The sequence below is a fragment of the Sinocyclocheilus grahami genome, unplaced genomic scaffold (assembly GCF_001515645.1).
Source record: "Sinocyclocheilus grahami isolate Dianchi unplaced genomic scaffold, SAMN03320097.WGS_v1.1 scaffold2074.1, whole genome shotgun sequence".
NCBI lineage: Eukaryota > Metazoa > Chordata > Actinopteri > Cypriniformes > Cyprinidae > Sinocyclocheilus > Sinocyclocheilus grahami.
In genome coordinates, this window is record NW_015507253.1 from 21,536 (window position 1) to 45,039 (window position 23,504).

The window sequence follows — 23,504 nt, forward strand, 5'->3', positions numbered from 1 at the left end:
ATCGAAGTTAGAAATTCAAATATTGTGACAAAATTAATTTTGTAGGGCGCCACGAGTTTGTTAAAATTTCCAAAGTGTGCCGCGTCTAAAGAAAGGTTGAGAAACACTGGTCTAGCTAACGAGCTTGCTGGTGCTAAGTTGAGGTAATTTTTAGATATAAAGTCCAATTATTGTTATTCAACCACCTAGATTGATTACATCTGAGGGGAAAGAAAGGATGTGATGTTCAGAACATGGTAACTACAGTAATTATCAAAGTGGGAAGTGATGCCCTCTGGGGGCATTTGGTCAGGGGTGTTTTTACACCACAAAATATATCTCGACTCCATGTAGTTGTTATTTTGGGAAAATCCCAGGTATTTTGAGCAGTAGGATTATAAAAAATATGTGCTAATATAAATTTAAATTAAGTAGCCTATATAAAATTGCAAAATAAATCTATCAGTACTTTTTTACTTAAGTACATAAAAAGTCTAGTACTTTTGTACTTTCACTCGAGTAAAATTGAAAAATTAGTACTTTTACTTTTACTGGAGTAATATTTTATTATACGTATCTACACTTTTACTCAAGTACTTGATTTGTGTACTTCGTCCACCACTGCTCAGAGCATAGTGCAAGTTGAAAAGAGTATGCCAAAACTCCCGGAACTGTGTTTTTTCGAAATGTGGATCCGCGCAGTGCGCGCACACTCAGCTGATATTTCCCACAACGCTTGGAGGATTAATTTGGTTTAGAACTACAAACACGAATAAAAATAACTACAAATATGGCGGATGTTCGCGAGACCGACGGTTAGCCGAGACGCCCTGAAAGCGTTTGAGCTGTTAATAATTAACATCTGACCTGGCGAAACCAAATTCATGTAATGTTATCTTGTATTTCATCAGCAATAGTATTGTGAACTTTTATAAAGCATACAATTTTTTTTGCCATTTACTGTTTTGTTTGTTTGAAGGCTGTTTGTTTATTTTACACAAAAAACATGGTTACTACACTTTTACTATAATAAAACCATGGTTACATTTTAGTAAGAGCTCGCATGAAAGACACATGACTGACAAATCAACATGCTACTTTTTTTCTCCAATAAGGTAGGCCTAGGAAGATTTGTTTGAGTAGTGTCAATTTAATTAGGCCTGATTAAAATTTGCATAGTTTATATGAGGATGTGACAGGATGATATACAGGCAGGTTTACGGTGACAGGTATATGCCACAATTTATGAAATGGTAGTATTTCCCAAAGCTTGATTACTCTTCTGTTACACACTCAAATGTATCTATTTTTTGTATGCAAATGTATCTACATATTATTGGTGCATAGTATAAGTAGGCAAATTGGGATGCAGCAGATGAAACTTGAAAAAGTAGCTGTTTACACTACATCTATATCTCTGTTATTTACTATTGACACCACAGTAAGAATAGTTAATGACAGTGTTAATCGTAAAATAATAAATATCAGTGACTAAGATAAAATATTTCAAAACAATAACAAAGGAGATTGACACAAATTCTCTACTCACCAGAGACTGTGACATTAAATCTCTTGTCTTTGGTCTCTCCGCTGGTCAGTGTTAGTTGGTAAAGTCCAGAGTCTGTGGTTCTGGTGTTGGTGATGGTCAGAGATCCAGTCTGATCCAGCTTAAGTCTGTTTCTGAATCTCCCATCAGGACCATCATATGTTGAGTTGATTTGGGTTAAATTGTTGATTTGAGCTATTCATGCCCTTCCAAATGTCCACTGTATCAACAAATATTTCTGTACTTCAGTAACACCAGTGTGTAGAGTTACAGATTCTCCCTCCATCACTGACACTGACTGAACTTCTGTCCCATCTAGAAACTAAGACTTTCAGATAGGTTTGTTGGTTTTTAATGACCAAACTAATTGTATGGTGTTATTATCTATTATCTATATAGTGCAAAAGTTATACATTACATAATTATGGCATCAAAACTGGATCTTGTTTTAAATAACCAAATATTAACTTGTACCAAAACTTGTCATCAGTTCTTCCCATGCTTCGTAAGTGTGATTCAATATGTCGTTTTACTGTGCGCTGCCGAAACGATTGAGGCATTCTGCATGTAGTAAACAAACTAATTAAAACTGACAAAACAAAGTAGTGTTAGTACAATTATTAAGACAATAGAGAACTGAACACATCAAGTTGCCTTGGATTTTTTTTATTTTCTCAACTATTTATATATTTATTTATCTATCTATTTAAGTCACAAATAAATCAATAGATAATTTAATTTGAAATAGTGGACCACAACTAACAACATGTTGGTAAGAAAATAAAAGCACATTATGGTGTATTTTATGTATAATGGGAATAACAGTGAAACAGTGGTTGCAGATTTTGGTCACTTTATTTTAAGGTCCAGTTCTCATCATTAATTAACTATTACCAACGGCTTTCGCCTCAAACTTCTAATTACTGCTTATTAGTTGGCAGTAAGGCCTAGTTGTTAAGTTTAGGTATTGGGTTAAGGATATAGAATACAATTATGCAGAATATGTACTTGATAAGTACTAATAAACAAACAATATGCTAGTAATATGCATGCTAATAAGCCAATAGCAAGAATTGGTCGCTATACTAAAGCGTTGCCCAGATTTTTAACAGAACCGTATTACTCTACTAAAACTTCAAGAAGACACATTAATAACTTAATTAACTTAATAAACCAACCAGATGCCACAAGCACAAACCATAATCCTTGACCATTTGCTAACCAATCTAATTTAATAACACTGCAAAAATCACACTGATAGACCGATATGAAGTACAGATGATGGACTGTGACATCAACAAAAAAAATTTTTGCAGTACATGTTTGTCAGCACTTCCTAGTATGAATTATTTTTTATAAATGATTGCCAGCATTTGACTGTATTTACTGACATACAGAATCAATAATATCAACATTACAATAAATGTACTGTATGTGTGTCGAAAGCAGACAATTTCTATTCATTTAAAAATACTCCAGCCTTGTTCAGGGTTTGTCTGTGTCTAGAAACGGCCCTGCATAGTGTCACACATTAAGACACTCACTTTTCGACACCTACTGGTGAAAATAAATGGCAGTGTAGGCCTAACACATGGAATGTGAATGAACTGAACAGAATTTGTTTCTATATTCAGTCACAAGAGGGAGCTAAAGCAGCATCATCTGCATCAGGAGAGTCAGATGTTGCTGTAAAACATCAGCAAAAAGCATCCAAATAAAGAAACAACAAATATTACAAAGTAAAACATTTTAGATTCATATGTTGCTTGCAAATACTTTCATTTCACCTGAATACACAAAAACGTTTGAATGGCCTTCAGATGAGGAGGTTGCCTCCTTTTCCCAGAGTGTAGTTACAACATCTACCAGCAGTAAATGAAAATACATATACAAGAAAAATGCAAGTATTATAAATGTCCATTTATTTTAAAAGCACACTGAGATTGAGAAAAATAAGCTTTTCATTGGTGTATGGTTTGTTAGGATAGAACAATATCTGGCCGAGATACAACTATTTTAAAATCTAGAATCTGAAGGTGCAAAAAATCTAAATATTAAGAAAATTGCCTTTAAAGTTGTCCAAATGAAGTTCTTAGCAATGCATATTACTAATCAAAAATCAAGTTTTGATATATTTACGGTAGTAAATGTACAAAATATCTTCATGGAACATGATCTTTACTTATGATTTACTTTACCTAATGATTTTTGGCATAAAAGAAAAATCAATAATTTTGACCTATACAATTTATTTTTGGCTATTGCTACAAATATACCCGGGCAACTTATGACTGGTTTTGTGCTCCAGGGTCACATTTGATAAAACCATCACTGGAAACAAAGATGAATTCAATCCCCATCACTATGACAGATGCTGAAGACATTTAATCAGAGTTCAGTGAGGAAACTGAGCTGCCAGATAATAAAGTCTGTTAATAACACACAAATCGCTGAACAATATATTGAAAGTTTTTTCACAGAAGCTTCTAGTGATGATGATCAGATCAAATCTGAGTCAAAAACAGAATCAGACTGTGATTTTATACATAATTTAGAAAAAAATATTTTTATCACAAAAGTTCATATACACTTCAAAAAAGTGAAGTGAAGTCATTATTTACAAAGTTGTAAGTTTGAAGGCCTTGTGTTTTCATGTTCAGTCACTAGTTGGTGCTCCAGCAGGGTCTTTAGGAGACATGTGTTCTCTGTACACCATTAAATTACTGCTCTGCACATTTTGTAAGTCCATCTGACACACTCAGTATGGTTAATGGAGCTATCTCCTGATGAGCTGATGATCTGAATCAGGTGTATCAAATAAGGGAGACATGCAAAATGTGCAGAGCAGGGGGTTCCCAGGACCAGGATTAAGAACCACTGAGTTAAAATGACTGAATTTTAAGATTAACAAAGTAAAAACTAAATCTATCTGTTCTATAATCTCCCAATTGAATATCATTGTTCAGTATTAAAAGCAAACTAAAGTGTTTTTCACACTTTATCTTTCTCACACTCGTTCACATGCAAAAAAGCAGAAGTAACTGCAGCTTTTGACACTTTGGGCTCCTGAGAGCTTCCGTTTCGTGAAGGGCATTTATTTTAGTAGAAGCACATTAAACCGCAGCCATTTACGGTTAAAGTGTCTACAGTGTCTAAAGTGTTTTCCCCTTTCTTATCTGATCTCAATTGTTCACCACAGTGTCTCGTCTCCATTGGCAACACGCACGATGTGTGTGTGTGATTGCAAGTGACTTATTTAGTTTCTTTCTTCTTGTCTTCATTTTTCTCTTCAGTCAACACAGATGTGTAGATCAAGGTCTCATTATCTCTGAACTGTTCTGTAATTTTTGAAAAAATTGATATATCGACATGTTATATAAAACAGATCTGAATGCAATGGTTTTGTATTGAAAACATTTCCAATGCACTGGTCAGTTTTCACACTCCATCTCTCACACACGTTTACATGCATAAGTTTCAGGATCCTTTTGGCTTTGCAACCGAGTGACTGTGGTCAGTTGTTTTTCTTCTCAGCTTCTCATTTCACACTAAATATTTTTATTCACTTCGGTGGTCCGAAGTTATTTATTTTTTGTAATGCAAATTCATTGAACACCAATTCATTATTTTCATCTAACAGTTTTTAATGGCCTAATAGTGTCTCTAGTATTTGTCTTACAGATAAAAGAGTCTGCTAGATGAATAATTGTAAGTAAATACAGAATTCAGAAGCAATTGGGTGCATTAAACATATGGATTTTTGCAATATCGCCTACAGCTGTAGAAGTCTTAAAACAAAAAGTTTGAACATTTTTTAACAAAGGCTTGTGCCCTTCTCCATGGTCTCTTTAACAACAGTTTGCATTGTAATTGCATTAGTATTTTATTGAAGTGAAGTGATTTGTGGCCAAGTGTGGTGACCCATACTCGGAATTTGTGCGCTGCATTTATCCCACCCAAGTGCACACACACACACACACACACACACACACACACACACACCCCGGAGCAGTGGGCAGCCAATGCTGTGGTGCCCGGGGAGCAGTTGGGGGTTCGGTGCCTTGCTAAAGGGTCTCACCTCAGTCGTGATATTGAGGGTGGAAAAGAGCGCTGGTCATTCACTCCCCCCACTGACAATCCCTGTCGGACCTGAGACTCAAACCCACAACCTTCGGGTTACAAGTCCGACTCTCTAACTATTAGGCAACGACTGCCCCTGTTGTGTGATATTATACTTACAATATTATTGTATGTAATGAGGAAGCAGACAAAATTGCCAAAGAATCAATTCAAATGAAAGAACCAAATATAAACATTGCACTCAGTAGATCAGAAGGAAAACAGTTTATTTTAGAAGCATGCAATAGGAAATGGCAGACAGTTTGGGACTCATGTCATACAGGTCGACACTATTACAAGGTTCAAAAAACCATAAACAGCAGCAAAATAATTCACAACTTAAGTAGAAAAGAACAAGTTATTTTCACACATTTACATACTTTACACATTATAGGGAAACATAACACGGGTCTGTGAGATGTGTTTAATAGAGGAAACTGTAGAGCATGTTATGAAGATACGTAAGATATATGAAATAGAAAGGAGGATTCTTAAGGAAGAATTACAAGCAGTAGGATGTCAGGAATTTACTACAACCAGCTTATTAAATGACCACATGGATGAGATGAGTGATATACATGGGTTCAAAAAACCATAAACAGCAGCAAAATAATTCACAACTTAAGTAGAAAAGAACAAGTTATTTTCACACATTTACATACTTTACACATTATAGGGAAACATAACACGGGTCTGTGAGATGTGTTTAATAGAGGAAACTGTAGAGCATGTTATGAAGATACGTAAGATATATGAAATAGAAAGGAGGATTCTTAAGGAAGAATTACAAGCAGTAGGATGTCAGGAATTTACTACAACCAGCTTATTAAATGACGGTCCAAATTCAGGAAAACAAATACATGCAGTCATGAGATTTATTAAGAATAATGGGATATAGGAGGGTTATATAATAGGATATAGGAGGGTTTGTTCATTCTTTTCACTCCATCACAGTAGGTGGCGATATGCACCTTTGAAGTTGGTTCGCAACTCACCATTAAATCAAAAGAAGAGGAGATGTCAAAACGAGGCCCGTGTCCGAAATCGCCCCCTATAACCTCATTCACTATTCCCTACATTAGGTCACCAATTCAGTTCACTAGAAGGAGTGAATGAAAACGAGTAGTGAATTCGGACACTGAGTGCACCGGAAGGAATGCCGCTTTTGCAAAGTTTGTGCTTGCTGTTTATTAATCATTTGAAGCTCCAGTAGTAAGATTAAAGGATTTATCTTGAACTCTGTCACGGAAATTATGTATAAACCCTAATCAAACAATTTAATTTACAATGAATTTATACCCGTGTTGTACATTATGCTGTACGCCATGGATGGCGCTTTGTAAAAATGAACGGATTGATTATTCAGCTGCGGGCGCCATCTTCTGGCAAGATGTGGGAATTCATTCGGCACGTGACTCACAGTGCATTATGGGTATTCTCTAGCCGTTGAGCGTGCACCAGTTGTACGCTCGTTTTTGCAGTGCATTGTGGGATTGAATGAGTGCAATTGAGAACGTCCACTATGGTTTAGGACACCACTAAAAATGTCTGTTCCCTCAAATAGTGCCCTATTTAAGGGTATAGGGGGCGATTTCGGACACAGCCCTGATAAAGGGGAGCTTGACGAGCTGCAGCAGGTGCTGGTGATCAGTGCTGGGGCTGATGACTAGTGACTGTGACTGAGAACAGGTGTGAGCCAGGGAGGATTCTGGGACATGGAGTCCAGAGCTGGTGACTGGTGACAGAGACTCCCTGACATTTAGTACCTAAATGATGCAGTACCTTTTCCTTAGAGTAAAAAAAAGGGCTAAAGAATGTACAAGTGTGGCAAGCTTTTGTACCCCTAAAAGGTATTTTTTCTTCTTTTTCTGAGTGTTCCTTCAACAGCTCAGATATTAGGGCTGCAACAACTAATCGATAAAATCGATTATCGATTATGAAAATCATCGACAACGATTCTCATTATCGATTAATCGGGTCTGCCCACAGTGCACGTCCAACGGAGTTTACATACTTGTCCAACTTCAGCCGGTCGCGTCAAATTAAAGCACTGAATTTACTTATTTCTATGGACAAAATGCATCTAAAATAGTGGCGGAATGAACAGAATGAGATGCTGCAAGCATTAGCATAATGGCTTGCACTGTCAGGTGCTTTGACAGATGCGTGTGCGTCCTCAGCGCAAAAACACTTTCACTTAACAGTCATATCCTTATGTATAAAGGTCACAAATTCACGCGAGCATTTCCATTTTTGCATAAAATAATTATTGCTGTTATCTATGAAGGAAAGGCAGAGAGCTTTATAGTGTTTTTTTTTTCAGATACCCAATTACAGTCAAAAAGTACTTAAACAATGCCAGCAAGAATGCAAGCTATGAAGGGCACAGAAGCCATTTTTGTTATGTGAATAAATAAAAGTATTTAGTTATAAATGACAATAACATTTTTATTTTTATTTAAACAATTTTTTGACAGATTCCTAAAATGTGTTCTCTCTTTATTATGGCAGGTGGTCTAATAAATTAAGAAAAGCATTCAGTTGGAACGTTTGTTTTAAGGACATTGGGCAGAATGTGGAATAGTGTGTTTTTGTCAAAATAAAGAGAGAAAATTGTGTTTTAATCCGATTAATCGAAAAAATAATCGACCAACTAATCGATTATCAAAATAATCGTTAGTTGCAGCCCTATCAGATATGCATAATTTTTTCCCCTTCCATTGTTGATATTTGAGCTGAAGTTTGTTTCACTGTCAAAGGCCAGTAAGCCAGGTTTATTTTCAAGTCAAATCACACATTTTTATTTATTGCTTTTATTTACTACATCCGAGTTTAAAATCACAAACAAATATTAAGGAGTAAAAATATACAACAGTAAAAGGGAGTTCTAATAATTCTGTTCCTATGAGTCAATTGAAAGCTTTCAGGCTTATTATAATCAATCTGGCTTTGAAAGGGTTCTCATTTGAGTGGGTCTCATTTTTTGTTCTCCAATGCAGGGCCCCACCCTAATTTGTCTATTTTGCCTCCTTCCCATCTATATCTCTCTTGCTTTATTCCTCTCACTTACACTTCAGTTTCTAACTATCAATGTGGACATAAGTATTCCAGAAATAATGCAGCGCCGTCAGAATTGTCTCATTCTTGTGTTCTTTGGGATGGTATTGAGTGGGTATGTAATTACTCTTCAGCAATATTAGAAGGTTTGCTTTGTGTTGTGAATTAATGTGATAACCAGTGTTGGGAAGGTTACTTTGGAAATATAATAGGTTACAGATTACAAGTTACCCTATTTAAAAATGTAATAGTAGAGAAACTTTCAAATTACTTTAAAGTAAATGTAACTGATTACTTCTCTAAATTTCTAATGAATGTTTATTTGCAACTGTTAATCATTCAAACATTTACACCATGCAGAGTTAACCTTACAGTAGTGCTCAACACTGTCAGACTTTCAAAATCCTTCACTTGAAGATGATCAAATTTGAACATCCACCACAAAATCAGACTTTAGTACTGCCTTTTACTTTGAGATTGATATGATTTTTAAATCTCATTGAACTTCAGAAGAAAGTTAAGATAAGAAAGTTAATTGATAAGAAATCTTTGCATAACTACATGAAACACTGCACTTAATGGTTTGGGGGGGGGGGGGGGGGGGGGGAAAAAAAAAAAAAAAAAAAAAAAACAACAATTTCCCTGTTGTACAGTGGAGTGGTCCAATAAAAGCATATACATCAACTCAAATACGGTTATCTAATAAGCATGTGTCCTATTCCGTGTACTAAAAACTCCTGAAACATTGGTGTCTCTTTGTATAGGATATGACGATAGTTTTCTCAAAATAAGTAAAATGCTCATGAAGTGACTCAGAGCAGTTTTTTTTTTAGAGATTATGTTTGTGTGTTCATGTACTCCTATATTGAGGCGGCAGAGGCTGAAAACACCGCAAGCTTCAGTAGGCCTATGTGTAGTAAATGAAACCACATGTCTGCGCCATTAATTTCCAGGAGGGGCAGAGTGGGGAAAGAAGAAGAAAAAAATTTAAAAAAAAACTCATTCACCCACAACAAATTCTGAAACATGGACAACCCTATTTTTTGTATGGACCTCACATAAAAAAAAAAAAAAAAAAAAGTTTAAATCCTTAGGCTGGGGACATGCAAAATAATGAAGTTATCTCCTGAACTGCACCTTCACTTCCATTTTTCTTTTCAGTCTCTTAATTTGCCCTGAAATCTCTCATGACTTTAATACTCAAGCTTTAACAGAACTATACTTTCTAAATTGCCTATGTGACGCTCTTGCCTGGGCGGTCTGCTTTCTGCACAATGGAGACCGTGTGTAATAGGGTTTCACTGATTCAGAGAGAGAGAAGAAACCATTTCTATATAAAACACAAGACAACACACAAATTGATTGCAATCAGGCCTCGTAATATAAACGCGTTATAACTCGACATTGAGCAACACACTCGACGCCAAACAAGGCTTAACAGAGTCCCAACATATTAATTGAAAGATACAATCACAATAAAGCAAATATTTGTGTGTTTTGGACATTTATAAATGATAATTCTCAGACCGCGAAAAACTTACCCACAGCAACGCTTCATTAATTCTGCTGTGGGCGGTCCCTACGCCACACGCTAAATCACATCACGCACCACAGATGGCGCTGTCCCCATTTATGCCATAATTTAACATACCTTTTCAATCCGTTACACCTACATGTCAAAATTAGTACATCACTACAATATCTTTATAGAAAAATCCTAAAACTAGTCGTGTTTTTCCCTTACAAAACTTAACCATGCTTTTATTATAGTAAAAGTACAATAACCATGTTGTGGTTGTTCTTTTGCAAATGAATTACCATTTTATATTTATTTTTACTAATTCCATGGTTAAACTATGGTTAGTGTGATGACTGATGAATGGGCTGCTGCTGCTTAGCCAAGTAAACAAAGACAAAACTACAATAGCATATTTACAGATGAAACTGACCTGCACTTGAAACCCTGAACAGTAGTTGTGCTTCTCTGCTCCACCAGTGCGCTTCCACAGTCCTCTCCATTCTCTCTCTCGCATTGATTACTCTGATCCAAACCAAGCCGAAGCATTGCCAGTCACGACTAACCGATTCATGATTTATTAGAGATTTAATTATCGAATGGCGAATTCGGAAATAATGGCTTTAATACATTCGGCAGGCAATTATACAACAATAATATTAAAATATCGGTCCAAATCGGCTGCCAGGCTCAAACGACTACAGAACAATGCTTCGGGCACGGTGAAAAAATATTTCACGTGAAGTATTTTTGAAGTAGTTCTAAAAAAGGCCAGAATATTTAAAGTCATAGGCTTACGTTTCCAAATTAGAAAATGACGTCAACTGAGGCAGCGCTGGTGTTGAACCAGTGGATCCGTGTGTGGACCACGTAAAAAGAATGACTCCGATGCAGTTACATTAGAATCCGGTTATCCGTGCGTGGACCACGGCTGATGCCTGTCACTGACTTACATTGGTATCACTTCTGTGAGCCCATCACGGAATTTTCGACGATTCCGTGATGCCACGACAATATTCGGACCATAATATCCATTATGAGTTTTAATATTCTCGATTGTATGATTTGTGAAAAATTAAGTGCAATTTTTAGTCGCGGTACTCACGTATCACGGAATTTTCGGCGATTCCGTGATGCCACCACGGATTCGGATGTCATGGTCCGTGGTCATTACACGGAATTCTGTGTGATCAGGTTGACAATAATATTAAAATATCGGTCCAAATCGGCTGCCAGGCCACCGGGAATTGTCCCAGTTCTCCCGATGGCCAGTCTGCGCCTGATTTATGTTGTCTTTTTGCAGCTTAATATTCACAGACACTAGTCCAGGGCTGTCCAAACTCGGTCCTGGAGGGCCGGTGTCAAACAGAGTTTAGCACCAACCCTAATTAAACACACCTGAACCAGCTAATCAAGCTCTTACTCGTCATAGAAACTTCCAGTCAGGTGTGTTGAGACAAGTTGGAGCTAAACTCTGCAGGACACCGGCTCTCCAGGACCGAGTTTGGACAGCCCTGCACTAGTCCATATCGCGTTTTGATTCAAGTGTACTGACCTACTTTTGATTTATTCGTCCAAAATGTGTATATTCCGTCCGCGTTAGGCTATAGGAATTCCGTTTTCATGACTGGATTCTACGAACCAGTCTGTGTTTTCCGCATCGCGGAAATTATAGGACCGTACGTCTCAGAGTAGTCGGTGCAATTTGGGATAGAAATCAATTAAATCTGTATGTGGATGTGTGTAAATATTCAAATGTAATCCCCTTTGTAATCTTTAACATTTTCATAACCCTGATAGCACAGGTACATCTCGGAGACCTCTATTTGACGTCTGCACACAGACTGGTGTTTACATCTGCAAGCAGGGCCGTTTTAACCATAGGGCTAGGCGGGGCTGAAGCCCCGGGGCCCGAGCAAGGAGGGGGCCCGTGATTGGCTGTGGAGTAGATTGACTGGAGCACCGATCGCCAAAGCCACCACGCCCCCCACTTATTAGCGCTGTTATTTAGTTGAGCTTTCCCGTAAATTCCATGCGTTACCATTTGAGATTGAAACCTAAAGTTTGAATTTGGTTTACCAATCAAATGCATATTCTATATTCGACTTTTGAACGATATGCGCATGTATCTATCAGGTGATTGCTGCCCAGTATGTCTGCATTCACCTCTCTTCACTTCGTTCTGGATTAATCTGGAAATGGTCGCGCAAAGAACAACATTCAATAAGTAAAAATGTCAGCAATTCTAAAAGAGAGAGAGGCTCAAAAACCGAATAACTTCAAATACAAACAACATAAAAACATGACTTCATAAATTCCCCGGACCCCAGCTATCAGATTATTTTACTAAAGCTGATGATGGAGTGGAAGTTGCTGGAACAGCAAGTGAACCGGGCACATGGAGCAGATAAAAACAGTGTCATCGTCCACACAGATTTTTAGGTTAGTTTGATTATTAACTGGATTTATATTGTTTTTGTGTTTGAACAAACTATATTCATTTAAGGGTTGGGAGATAATCCGGTAGAAATATATCAATCGTTGATTGAAGCGCGTCATGATGTAGACTAAGCTTATCATTTCAAGGCGTTTTAAACAGGCTTTAAAATAAATGGTTAATACTGTTCATGGACATTACGCTGCGGGGCAGAATTCATTCTGGTAAATGCGTGCGTTAAAACGGGTTCTACCTGATACTGCTCGTATTACTGACTAAACTTTCGCTCATTGTGCTTAAACGGTCAAATACACACAGTTATGTGTCAAAATGCCCGTCTTTGTGAGTATCCTCGTAAACACAGTTATTTGTGTCTTAAATGAATCTTAATAGTTAAAGATAAAGCATGTGTTAGGCTATATGAGATCCTATATGATCAGATATATGATGAGATCTTAAAAGGATATTCACCCAAAAATGAAGATACTGTCATCATATACTTACCCTCAAATTGTTCTAAACCTTTATGAATTTCCTTTTTCTCCTCAACATAAAAGAAGATATTTTGAAGAATGATCGTAACCAATTTCTGGTCCCAACTGACTCCAATAGTGTTTTTTTCTTTATTTCTTTTTGTCTTCATATATGGAAGTAGTGAGGGCCCAGCAACTGTTTGGTTACCAATATTGCTCCAAATATATTCTTTTGTGGTCAACAGCATGAAGGAATCTCATACAGGTTTTGAACATCAACAGAATTTGCATTTTTGGGTGAACTATAAAGCAGCCTAATATAGCTGCTGTTACCATTTGTGTCAATAATGTAAATCAAACATCAGAAAGAAAATTACTTACTGTCCTTGACTGAATCACTTTTGTAAAATAAATAAGAATGAATGTATATTGAATTTATACAGTGAAGACTATTCAGTCCATTTGCACATTTTCTTTATACAATATATTTATTATTCAGTGCTTTGTTTTTGTTTTTAAGTAGGCCAGTTTTTATGATCTTTGTTCTGTTGTAGCCTAATTTGTGACTGTTTACTTGTCTTCAGTAAGCTTATTTTTACTTAGGCTAGTATTATTTTTTATTGATATTGAAATTGGTAACAAAAATTATGAAATTTCAGTACATCAATAATTTTGATATGGTATAAAAATCCTATTTAAAGCTTTATATATATATATATATATATAGGGTACAACAACTTGAATGATTTATTTTCACACAAAATCTGTTGCTCCGTTAATGTTCAATACAACGTATATATTTTTTCTGCAATTATACATTTTAGGCGCAGTGAATGGCACATTTTTTCTTAAGGTGGGCTTTCAGCCCCGTTGTACCCTATATATATATATATATATATCATTATTGTGATGGGGGGCCCTGCAGTAAGTTATCGCCCCAGGGCCCAGTGCGGTCTTAATGCAGACCTGTCTGCAAGACGTATTTTTTAGAGTGTTTGCTCATCTGCAATACGTCTATAGGACGTTTCCTATCAGATGTCCAATAGACGTTTAGAAGATGTCTTTAAGATGTTTATGATTTAGAATGAATGTAAAACTGAAATCTTAAAGACGTCTATCAGATGTTTGTACACAGCAGATGCTTTCCAGATGAAGAGATCTTTAACAGACATCTTGCAGACGTGCATGTGCTATCTGGGAAGTAACTGTAATTTAATTACACATTTTTTTCTTAGTAACTGTAACTGATTACAGTTACATTTATTTTGTAATTAAATTACATAGCGCTGTTACATGTAACTAGTTACTCCCCAACACTGATAATAATGCAGTATTATTTTTCAGAAAGTTGGTAACATTACCATTGCTTGACATGTGGCCAGGAGGAGTACGTGAAGTATTTGGCATAGTATTGCACTCTATTCTGCTTATGCACCTTTTTTTAATGCAAAAATATTTATGAACTAACCTTGACAAGCATATTATACATTTCTGAAACTGCATTTTATGACCCATTTAAGAAATGTTTACATTTTTATTTTATTCTCAAGATGTATTATGTTAATAATGATTTTGCTATAGTGGTTCAGGTTGCAGGATTGCTGAATGATAGGTTTGGGACAGGAAAGCAAAGTCTTGGTTAATTTTCAACCCTGTAATATAAAGCAATTATTTACTCTGCATTTTCTGTCTACATGACAAGCAAATAGACTCTAAACTCTGAGAAGAAGATAAAAGAGTTACACATTTACAGAGATCTCTCCTCATGAGGTTATATGTCTTTCTTTACAGGCTCATTTACCTGAACAATTACCAGTGCAGGTGAGTCTAGTGAAGTTAGAAAAACATGGTGCAGACGTAGTGTATGTTTTTCCCATTCAGGGAACTCGAGCTGTGTCAGAAACTCTTGATTTGAGAAGTTTGCATTACTGAATTATTTAATTTGTTACTGTTTTAAGATGCTCCGTAGTTAATGAGAACTAATGCTCAAGACAAAAACATTCTTGGTTTATGGTTGTTTTTGTGGTTCTGATCAGATGGCCAGTGAGATCGAGTTAAATGATGATTCTTCAGTTCATAGATGGAAATTAAAAAAACTGGGAAACCCATGTTTTAAATGTGTATTGATTGTTTGAACAAATAAAATGTCTGTTGTTCTTTCTGCTTATTAATTTGTATTACAGGATGTTGTACAACCAGCCGAGTGCATTGGTAGGGTGAGTATTATGTTTTTAGTATCAACCTGTTATAGCCCATTTCCACTCATGAATGGAATGATTACAATGCTGTATGTGTGTTTTTAATGAAGTCGGACAGATGTTGCTTCTGTGACTTCATGGTCAGCTCCAATTATTTGGGAGGGAACCTTTGACTCCACACTGATCGACTCTATCTACAAACAACAGAATCTCACTATAGCAACCACTGTCTTCGCTTTGGGAAAGTAAGCCTTCATGATACCTCTTTTCTTGTATTAATAATTCTCATTTGTTTCCCCTCCTCTGTTTTTCCTGGTTTCTGGAAATAGTAATGATTAAACGATAAATTAACCATAATATATCTCCCTGTCTTTGTTTTCTGTGTTTGTTAGATACACGCGTTTTGTCAAAGATTTTCTGGAGTCAGCAGAGCAGCATTACTTTGTTGGATTTCGAGTGCATTACTACTTGTTTACAGATCATATATTTTTATATGTTTTATATACTGTACCCACCTAAATTAATTAAACTCTGACACCGTTTCAGATAAAGCTATCAAATCAACTGTAAAATATTGAGAATATTATTCCCTATAATGCTTTATCTATTGAAAGCATATGAAAAGTAGAGATGCAAAAGCCCTTAAATTCCATCTGAAATTTTCTTCTAAAATGAGCATTTGTATCACGCTCCCATGTTTAGGTAAAGCACTTTCACTTTAATGGCAATCAATGTTATTTTCTTTGTGAAATGGCTGAATATAAATGTATAATCTCAGGGAGATTTTTTTTCACATTAAACTTGTGCATATTAGTACCTTAATGGTACATATTAATACTTTAAAGTTCCCGTGAACCGGCTTTGCTTCAGTGCTGTGCCGTATATTTCCAAGTGACACTAAATAGAGGGCAGGGTTTTGTGTTTGCACACCTCCTCTCCATCTCTCGCTCATAGCAGACTAATGGTTGATGTTTTTTTTAAATTTTTTATAGTTCCATCACATAAACATACAAGGCAAATATAAGGCAATGTCATACAGTTTAAAGCATGTAAAACAGAAAAAATAAAAAATTTAACAAACATATATAAAAAAATATTAACAAAATAAAAATACCTGTATAAAAAAGCACTATATAACATTACGGCAGTTACATAAATATGAAAAGCTTTATAATTTTTTATTGTTTCTATAAGCTTCTTATTTTGTGATATCATATAAGAAAGAGTTTCAAAATATATTTTAAGACCAGTGTTACAAAAGGTAATATGATGGTTTATTTTTATTTTTATAATTTTTTTTACTTGTATATAAAGCTTTGATAAGATAATTAACAGAATAATACTTTTGTTTATCAGAAAAATTATGGGTTTTAAAAACCATTTAAAATATCATGAAGTTGTAAATTGAGGGCTTTGTTTATTTGTTTATTTTTAGGTCTATTTTAAAGTCAACCCTAAATGAAATAGAAAATCGCCAATAGAAAAATAAATGTTCAATATCTTCAACTGATATGTTACAAAAGGAACACTTATCACAAACACTATGAGTATATCTGCTAACAGAGGCATTTATAGGATGACAGAATTATTAAAGTTCTAAGTGAATAATATTTAGATATTTTTACAGTTGGTTTGATATCTTTATCTCAAACTGTGTCAGAGTTTAATTAATTTCAAAAGTTATCAACCATTTAGAATAGATCCACATCTGACCGATGAAAATGCTACAAGAAATTGTATTGGCTGTAAGTGAAATGCACCAGAAAGTCTTTCAACAATCAAAGATGGAACTTTAATTTCTAAGTGGGTACAGTATATAAACCATATGAAACAAATATGGTTTCAGTGCTATATATAAAAACAATAAAGGCATAATCTGAAAAAACAAGCCTTGTGCATTAAAGTGAATAATATTTAGATATTTTTACAGTTGGTTTGATACCTTTATCTCAAACTGTGTGAGTTTAATTAATTTCAAAAGTTATCAACCATTTAGAATAGATCCACACCTGACCGATGAAAATGCTACTAGAAATGTTATTGGCTGTAAGTGAAATGCACCAGAAAGTCTTTCAACAATCAAAGATGAAACTTTAATTTCTTTACAATGTAAGTTTATGCTAGAAATGTTTTGGAATGGGATATTTGTCTGATTTGTATAAATATCCTAGTCTGTCATTACAGGTAAACACCATCTGATGTTCCATTTATCTAAATAAATAACATATATGGCTCTAAATCACTGCTTATAAAAATTATGTGTTGTCATATTTGAAATACCTCAACTGAATTGAGGTAATTTGTTTTATCATTTTATTACTGACTGTGTACTTGTCTTTTTTTGTAAATTCAATTCAGTTTGAAATCAAGCTTCCTTGTCCTGTAAGCTTTTGCAACAAAGTTACCCTATTTTAAAGACACAAATACACAGAATAATGGTAATGGTAATTGATCGATGTTTATCCACCTTTTTCCTACGCCCCATGATGCTTTGCGTGAATTATGGGTGGAACTTCCGTTACGACGGAAACAATCATTCATAGCAAGATGTGGAATCACACGCTGACAGAACTTATAAAGGACAACATCAACATACCCGTCCCTTCCTTAGTAGAGGAATGGGAGGACGATTTAAAAAAGTGGCCACGCATACGTACAGTAGCATTTTCAGCTACTTTGTTGATTCAATTGCTTGGTTTTAGTGTCTACGTCAGGTGTCATACAGACGGCAGGGTGCTCATGTATCGCAGGTCCAGGGCGCTCATGTTGTCACGCAGCTGCAGTAATGTGGAAGGTCAGTAAATAATGTATAAAAATAAAAAAAGATGAGGACTCTCAAATAAACTGTGTTTAACGACAATGTACTAACATTTAAATGTATCATTTGACACAATGCACTGTGCATTGTGTAAATTACACTGTAAAAACTAAAATTATCATCAAAATGATAAAACATCTAAAATTACACCCCATAACCCATTCCATGGAACCTGTGCCAGCCTTACCCAAATCACACCTCAGTGGCATCAAATGTAAAAAAATAAATAAAAATAGGGTAAAAAAAATTTCTCCCCATATGCACAGTCGTTAAAGACACCTAATATGAGGTGGGATTGATAATGATGATGATGATTGTACTATATTATTAGTATTACCATTAGTATTAGGCTAGTAGTAAACGCATAATCTGAGTGCTAACTAATGTGTTTAACATCTAAAAGCTACAATCCTACACTCTCAGTAAAAAGGTACACGATGATACAAATAATGTTCCTCAAAGAACAGTTTTGTATCTTTTTAATAATTGTACCTTTAATGGTACAGTAAAGACCTCCGATGATACTGTTTGGTACCTTTCAAGGTACTAGTTAGGGATGGGTGTATCGATCCGAAATATATCGATATATCGATACTGACTGCGAGTATTGAAAGTATCGATGCTCAAACAAAAAATATCGATACTAAGGTGCGCTTTATTTACCAGTGGTTGCGTTTCCCAAAAATACCATAAGAAAGCATTAAAGCTTTTGGGAATGGCAGCCCTGAACAATGCTTATCAGAGAAGGGAAATAAAAACATAAATGTTTGAGTTATTTCACAATAAACAAATTTAAATTGTAGCCTACATATTTGTGCAATTACAATTATTTAAATTGAATGTTGAAAGATAATATTGATCATGTAAAGGTTGCATTTTATGCATGGTATTATTTCAAAGGGTTACTAATGACTCATCATTTGGATATTTCCATGTCTGGGAAAAAATTGGGATTAAACGGGTTAAAATGCGTTTTAAACTAAAGTTAAGTGGTTTTCATTACCCATTTTACTCTTAGTAATTTAATAATTTAATACATTTCATCATTTAAAAGTTTAGTGCAGAAGTATCGAATCGGTATCGATATTGACGATACTGCCTTGAAAAATATCGGTATCGTATCGAAAACAAAATAAGGGGTATCGCCCATCCCTAGTACTAGTGTTGGGTCGTTCTTGAATGATTCGTAATTTTTGAACGAATCTTTAATGTGACTCGGGAGGAACGAGTCGTCGAGTGATTCGTTCAGTCGCGCATGCGCAACATCCTATAGGTTCTGTACTGGAATTAGTCAAGTAGTTCACCTGTTTCGAGTCTTCGCGTTTTTCCGAGTCATTTGTTCATCACGTGACAGACCCATAAGCTTAACCAATGCAGTCTGAACCGGAGAGAGAATTGATTAGTTCATCTCTCGAGTCTTCGGGTTTTTCAGAGTCGTTCGTTCATCACGTGACAGCCCCATACACTTACGCTATGCAGTCTGAGCCGGAAAGAGAATTGATTAGTTCATCTCTCGAGTCTTCGGGTTTTTCGAGTCGTTCGTTCATCACATGACAGACCCATAAGCTTAACCTATGCAGTCTGAGCCGGAAAGAGACTTAATAATAATAACCAACTCTTTATTACCTTTGTTACAACATTCAGTGTTATGTAAAATAACCATCATGACAGAAATTCACATATTTATAAACTGTAAGAAGTAAAAAGATACAATTTGAGACCAGAAACGCATCACGAGTAAGAGTAAATAATAATTATAATAATGATGGTAATAATAATAATAATAACTATGCACCCGTTTGTAAGGAAGCTTGTAAATTAACTAATTTCTCTATCCAATGCTGTCACATCATGTGACAAAAGAACGAACGATTCGAAAGACTCAAGAGATGAACTAATCAATTCTTAATCAGAATGTCTTTATTTAAAAACTGGTTTGACAAAGGTGTAATTTTTGTTTTAGATTTGTTAAAAAAGGATGGTAACTTCTATTCCTTTTCTGAATTTTCTGAAATCTTTGAAGTGGATACCTCACCTAGAGTGTATGAATGAGTTATTAATTCTATTTCACCTAAACTGTTACATTCGGTTAGGGATTGTTACAGATCTTCAAAATGTGAAATGCCAAAAAATTGTATTGGAGGTCTGGAGCTTTCTAATGTTAAATGTAACAATTTCTGCATTAGAAAAATCCTTATTAAGAAGTTAAGTTGTCATCCTAAAGCATTTTATAAGTGGAAAATAAATTACCCTTTTCTTTCTACTATTAGAATATGGGCCGGTATTAATAAGTTTCTGTTACCTACACTCTTAAAAATAAAGGTGCTTCACGAAGCCATAGAAGAACCTTTTTGTCTAAATGGTTCCATAAAGAACCTTTAACATCTGAAGAACCTTTCTGTTTCACAAAAGGTTCTTTGAGGAGAAAGAAGGTTCTTCAGATTATAAAAAGGTAAGAAAGAGATGGTTCTTTAAAGAACCTTTGACTGAATGGTTCTTTGTGGAACCAAAAATGGTTCTTCTATGGCATCGCTTGAAGAACCTTTTGAAGCACCTTTATTTTTAAGAGTGTAACAAGATGAAAGAACTTTACTATAAGATTCTTCATATATACTATCCCTGTAATTCTTTACTCTCAAAATTTAAGGTAGACATCTCTTCACAATGCACATTCTGTAATTCTAATTTGGAAACAATATCACACTTGCATGAGTATGCAAGCGACAGCTGAAAACTCATCTCTTTCGAAGCTACTTGACTTCATCATCATAAAAAAAAGATCTCTCTTTATTTATTCCTTCTCTTTCTAGCTTGTACTTATTTGAACAATGTCTAGAAACTTGGTATTACAAGCACTTCCTGTATCGGTTTGCCTCTTTAAGAAGAATCGCTAAATGTATCCCCCAATTGTAAGTCGCTTTGGATAAAAGCGTATGTATTTATTGTTTTGTATTCTGGGTGTGTGTATTTTATTGCTATGACTGTATCCCCTGTGAATGTTATATCTTCAATAAAAAAAAAAAAAAAGAAAAAAAAGAACTGATCAATTCTCTTTCCGGCTCAGACTGCATAGGGTAAGCGTATGGGGCTGTCACGTGATGAACGAGTGACTCGAAAAACCCGAAGACTGGTCAGATAAGAGGTGAGGTGAGCTAATCATAGACTGAAGACCCAGGTAAACAATATATTAATCTTTTCTGTTTCTTATTGCAGTTTTGTATTGTTTGTAATGTGATCAACGTTTGCGTTAGTAGATGTGTTAGGGAAGTAACACGTAACATTTTAATTGTATTTTGCTAAAATTAACGAAATGACTCGAAAAAAGACTCAAAGGTCCGAGTCGGTAAAATGATCCGAACTTCCCATCACTAATGAGTGGTGTGTGCATCTAGCTCCTCTTAAACGGACATCACTTAAGTTAATTGTTCTGATCGGACAATTTTTGGTGGTTGCCACCGGGTATTAATTAGCACCTAAGAGCTGAACAATTCTTTACATGGTCCTTCGAGCCGGAGTGGCAACTTCTGAATTAATATAATGTCCATACATAGTGAGGAGATTAGTGATGCTACAGTTCGCTCCCGATGCCGAACGCAGATGCCAAAGTACCTTGATGACTATGAGGTGGATTATGTGCCAGAGCAGCGATCAGTACACACACCCTCAGACCACTCCAACGTAGGAGAACAGCTAATAGGGGCTACAGGAGGTCCATATCTACCTCACAACACCCTAGTTGCTGGCATTGATCACTTTTCTGCCTATGAGGGGAATCCACACTTCTCACCTGAAGCACTGAAGATGCGCCTCAAGGATCTGGAGAAAGAGAACCGTCAACTCAGACACGACCTCAGCTCACACTCTGCAGCTCACACTCCAAGATCTGGAGATCTGGAGTCTCCATCTCAACTATTTCATTCGCCTAGACATCTGACGCCCCAATATAGAGAATTGAATATCTACCTCACCGTCACACCACAGAGTAATGTCAACAAGAGATCAAAGAGATCCACGTTATGAAGGAGAAAGGTCAGTGAAAATCAGTGAGGATAAGTTGCACGCAGAACGTCAACGTGATTGAATAGATGAGATCATTCATGAGCTTCAGTGGATGAAAGCGTGTTCCAAGCAATCCAGATCAACTTCGCCATCGCCAGAGCGTGCAGTAACACCCCAGAGGGTTGATCATGCTGATGAATGCTACCATCACCCAAGGCGTCCATCCTCACACTATTATAGCCCTACCTCCAGGCGACAGAGACCATTTGTGTCTTATCGTTCCTCATCGCCATCCAATCAAGAGAACACTTATCGTGGTCCAACCCCTACCATTCCTAACTTCACCAAAGAGGATCCACGTGAATTCGCCAGGTTAAAGGTAGCTCTTGACAATCTCCTGCCTGCTGACGCTACAGAGCGCTTTAAGTTCCAAATATTGATGGACCACTTGAAGTTTGAGGAAGCATTGCTCATTGCTGACTCCTACAGTAACAGCAGGCACCCTTACACTCATACCATGCAGGCCCTAACAGAAGTCTATGGGCAACCCCATCAACTTGCACTTCAACGCATTGATGCTCTGATGGATGGACCCAGCATAAGAAGTGGTGACACCAGAGCATTCAAGCTTTTTGCACTGAAGGTGCGGTCCCTGGTTGGAATGCTGGATCAGTTAGGAAGTCCTGGACATACAGAACTGACTTGTGGGTCTCACGGTCTCCCGCCTCCTAACTAAACTACCTCACGACCTCCGAGCAAACTTTAAGAGGTATGTCAATCCACTCAAGACCCCTTTCCCTACCTTGCTTGAATTTGCAGAATGGTTGGAGTATGAGGTGAGGGTGCAAAAGGACAGTACCCAGTTCAATATTGACCCTGGTAGAGAGAGACAGAGCTTCCACAAAGACCAGCAAAGAGTGTCTAAAGGATCACACAAATCTACTGCCATCTTCCATGGAAGTGAGCAAAGTCCAGTTTCTAAGGCTTGGAATGCTGGATCAGTTAGGAAGTCCTGGACATACAGAACTGATTTGTGGGTCTCACGTCTCCCGCCTCCTAGCTAAACTACCTCACGATCTCAGATCAAACTTTAAGAGGTATGTCAATCCACTCAAGACACCTATTCCTACCTTGCTTGCATTTGCAGAATGGCTAGAGTAAGAGACCCTTTTAGCCTTTTGACATTTGCATATAAATTACAGTTCTGGTCAGAGACTTTACGTTTGTATGGGGGTTTAAATTGTCAAATGGTTCCTCGCCATCAAGGAGATTCTAACCAGTCCCCCCACTATCATCTCCCCCATCTGACTTCAAACACTGTCCAAAGAGCTGTAAATGACCCCGATGGGCCTGGCTGGCCAA

General features: G+C 36.3%; 1 long non-coding RNA gene and 1 pseudogene across 1 annotated transcript; one reads left to right on the plus strand and one right to left on the minus strand.

Annotated features, from left to right (window-relative positions):
• LOC107573945 (uncharacterized) overlaps positions 1–23,504 on the minus strand; it is a 65,704-nt pseudogene that overhangs the window by 2,970 nt on the left and 39,230 nt on the right.
• Positions 15,295–15,801, plus strand: LOC107573947 (uncharacterized). Its single transcript, XR_001607598.1, has 3 exons — positions 15,295–15,343; positions 15,436–15,570; positions 15,718–15,801. It is a non-coding gene; the product is annotated as an uncharacterized lncRNA (long non-coding RNA).